Source organism: Myotis yumanensis, unplaced genomic scaffold (genome assembly GCF_028538775.1).
Source record: "Myotis yumanensis isolate MYYU_CA2020_CCGP unplaced genomic scaffold, mMyoYum1.0.hap1 SCAF_1, whole genome shotgun sequence".
Taxonomy (NCBI): domain Eukaryota; kingdom Metazoa; phylum Chordata; class Mammalia; order Chiroptera; family Vespertilionidae; genus Myotis; species Myotis yumanensis.
In genome coordinates this window covers 83,244,265-83,248,381 of record NW_027223752.1, presented here as the reverse complement: position 1 = coordinate 83,248,381, position 4,117 = coordinate 83,244,265, and positions in this window count along the sequence as shown.

Here is a 4,117-nt window from a genome sequence, read left to right as displayed (position 1 = left end):
CACGGCCTGCACTCGGGCAGTGGCACCACTCCCAGCCTCAGGGGATGTGGGCCTAAACTGAGCATGGGACAGCCTGAGGATTTGGCCTCCTGGCCATGATGTTCCCAGAGGCAGCCACAGTCTGGGCAAAAGAGACCACAGGCTTGCTGAGACTCTCTCCACCCTGGCCCAGACCATCCCTTGAGCCATGTTGATGTAGTGGGGCTGAGGGAGATGTGGGGCAGAGAACTTACAGCAGTGTAACTGCCCTACCCACCTGCACAGAGGTCTGTGTTCCTAACAACAAAGCTGCTACTTAGTGAGGGCCCACTGTGTGCCTGGGGCTGTGCTGGACTTGTTACCTACACAAACTCTAGTGGTCTTTATAGCCCTGGGAGAGAAATATGACTATCCCCATGTTACAGACGATGAAACTGACTCAGAGAAGTTCTGTGATTGACCTCAACCACACAGCTGGAAAATGGAGTGAATCTTTATGACTGACCCCAAAGCTCACCAGGCACACCCTCCGAGGCTTCCAGCCCTGGATCCAGACGGACCAAGTCCACAAAGCCTCCTTTGGGGTAAGTTGTGCTCATCCAAACACTCCCTGATGGCAAGATCCACCTTCCCAAACACCCCAACAAAAGTAGGCCAGCCTCAGCCCCTGGCCCCACATTTCCAGCTGTCCACTATCTGTGGGAGAGCAGAGACTCTGGACTAGGGAGTGAGGGCGGGTGTAGAAGGGTAGATTTTGGAGCCAGGAGGAAGACAAAAGAAATGACAAGAAGGAGCAGCTGTTTGTAAAGGGAAACCTGAGACAGGCACAAAGCTCAAGTCCTAATCCCAGGCTCATGTGGAGCCAGGGTCGGGGTCCCCCCAAGGTCAGGGGATCTGGGGGCAGGCAAATAGGAGTGCTCAGCCCTGATCCAGGGTGGGTGCCTTCTCCCAGGTGCACAAACAACTGGTGCCTCATTCTTGGGCCAAGCCCCCTGCCTCTTCCTGCCCTCTCCTGTTCCCATTCCTTTGGATTTGGGGGCTTCTTTCCACAACGGGGTCTCCTCTAACTTGCCTGAGCGTGCCTCTCCTCCCCCCATTCCTGATAGTAATTTTAGCAACTTTTTCTCTGAACTCCCGCTGGCATGTTCACAGAAAACAGCCCCTGCTTGGGCCTGACACTTGATCAGGGTGGTGACAGAGCCCAGACAAAGCAGACACAATGCCGGGGAGGGGAGGTGCGGGAGGGGCACAGGAGGCAGATCACCTTCCTTCCACTCCAGGCCTTATTTGGTCTACCTTGGTGAAGGAGCCTTCTTCCAGTCGCTCTTTATTTATAGCATTCTGCTCTGCTCTCCTTTGTCTTGTCTGCTATCACTCTATAGTACACTCTGTGAGATCCCCACCCACCTCACCCAGTGGGGCCCCTGGCCCCTCACTTCCCCCACCAGGAATGTACATGTGAGCAAAGGCACTGGCTATAAGCTCAGTCTTGGATTTCGATTCTGCAAACAGTTAAATAGAGCTGCCCCGGAAGAAGGGTCTTTACTTTGGACACCATTAGATCCTTACTGACTAGAACAATGACTAGCACTCAGTAGGCACTCAGTAAATACTTGTTGAATGAAAGAATCAGCAAAGCTGCTCAGTTCATATAGTAGAGAGCAGAGGGAAGAGAATCTTGGAACCAAGAGCGGGTGCCAGAGGCTTGGGGAATCTTTAAGGATATCAGACCCTGTCTTCAGATTGGAGATCCAAGGCAGGAAGTCCAGAGGTGAGGAGGCTGAGCTCTGTCACACCAGTAGGCCCGTGCTCCCAAGCCCACCAGGAGGAAAACAAAGTACAATTGATTTACTAAATGTACAAAAGGTTTCCCAGCTCCACAGCCAGGGAGACCAGCTGTGAAGACACTGGCTTTGAAATGGCTCAGCCATGTCCCAAGTATTCTTGGTGCATCTCAATTGCCTGCCTCTGTGCCTGAGCCCTGGAAAACCAGAGAGGGATGGAAGCTTTGAGCTTGGAAAGTTGGAAGGGGTGCATGAAAAGACATTTTGCTGAAGCATTTCTTCCTGATTAAACTGTAGATGTAGACTTTACAATGTAATTAAACAATATAAAAGTAATTAACCTCTACAAAGGGGAGAGAGCCTGGCCAGTGTGGCTCAGTGGTTGAGTGTTGACCTATGAACCAGGAGGTCACGGTTCAATTCCTGGTCAGGGCAAATGCCCAGGTTGAGGGCTCAATCCCCAGTAGGGGACATGCAGGAGGCAGCCAATCGATAATTCTCTCTCATCATTGATGTTTCTATCTCTTTCTCCTTCTCCCTTCCTCTCTAAAATCAATTAAAAATTTTTTAATAAAAAGGGCAGCAAGAGAGAGAGAGATTTTGCCCTTCATTGTCAATCCCTGGGGTCCATACCAGTGGGCTTTCTTCCTCGGCTCCTCTCAGGGCCTGGTCAGGACCCCCAGAGTTTGTTCTGCGGGACATGTTAGCAGTTGGGCCCCTGAGGGCCACCCCAGCAACTGTATACCTCAGCACTGCAGCGCTGTGGCTGCACTGGACAAGGCCCCTGTGTTCATGCTCTACCCCCGCTTGCCTACACCCTTCCCTACAGCTGCTCAATATCCTCAGGCTATGCCTTGGTTACCAAGCAGCCCCTACAGGAGGCTCCCAGCCTAGATTTGTCCTTCCCTGCATGCCCTCCCTCCCTGCAAAGTGGACCTGCACTATCCCATCCCCCAGCCTGCCGCTCTCCTTCCAAGCTGACAGCTCATCAGATGGGTTAACCCGCACGCGCTGAAGACCTGCAGTTGAGAAGGAGGGGGATTCTAAATCAAACCACGCAGTGGCTGCCTGGCCATGGAGCCAGTGGAGCTTGCACACCATTGCTGGGAGAGAGTGGCATTGGCTGTGTCCTGTGCTCCCAGGCTGAGCCCCAGCTCCTTTTCCTTACTAACTCTGTGGCTGTCCCTAAGGCCCGCAAGAAAGGGGCAGATCTTTGCTGTCTCTCTGCCCCACTTGCCAGAACACCAGTCTCACCAGGTTTAGTTAGAGACCATCCCACAGAACACAAGCGGTCGGGTGGACGGCTGTCTTGGTTAGGGGTCTCCTTCTACGGGAGCTGTGCTATCTGTGGCTCTGGATTGTCTGGCTCTGGGCTAGGCACTTAGCACCTATGGGCAGAGCTAGGAAAAGGAGTCAGGCAAAGGCTCCATCAAGCAGGACCATCTGGAAGCTGGACCCTGCCCTTCCCACACATTGTGTCGTTAGACTCCCTGCCCTCCTTTCTAGCCTCCCTCCACCCCTTTGGGCTTCCTCCCCCATTTGCTGAGTTTTCTTTCTGCCCTTGAATCTTGCTGCCCTGACTGGCTGCTTGACTTTAAAGAAGGCACTTCCCCTCTCCATAAAATGAAGGGCTTGGACCCATCACTAAGGCCTGTCTGGCTCTGAGGCTCAGTGACCTCAACACATCACCTGGCTAGTCCAAGGAAATTAGTGCCTGTGCCAGAGTCTCCATCTCTAAGCTTCCTGGTTGTTGTTCTTGCCACTTGGCTGGGAAACCTTCTTCCAGCCACCTCAGTCTGGCCCCCATCTTGGGGTCAGGCCCCCAACTCTGCCCTACCCTCTGCTGCTGACACTCAGCCCTCTCCCATCTCAGTTGGATGCAGGACCCAAGCCAGGGAGCAGAGAGGACACTGTGCAAATGGGGCCAGGCCAGTGCTTGGGGTAGGGACCCGAGGGGCGGCAGTGCCAGGAGAGCCCTGGGGAGGGCCAGGCGCTGCCTGCCTGAGGTCACCGGTGGTCAGTTGTGGTCAGTTCCCTCTCCTGCCAGCTGTGGAATTTGAGGCCTGGCCTGGGAGATATTTTGGCTGCACTTTGAGCCATCCCCGCCCCCTGGAACTCAGACCCTGCATTCTCCATGCCATAACAATGACGACCACTTCCAATTGTTTCCTGGCTGGAAGGGGGGAGGGGAGTGGTGTTTAGGAAGAGGGGGGGAGAGCCTGGGGGAAATGCTTCTAGTGACAACAGCCTTTCTAAATCGGGCTGGGGACTGGGTGCAGGTGGGGGTGGGGGCGCCCTGCTGCCCCATATATACAGCCCCTGACCAGGTCAGGCTCCGCAGCTCTCTCCTGAAC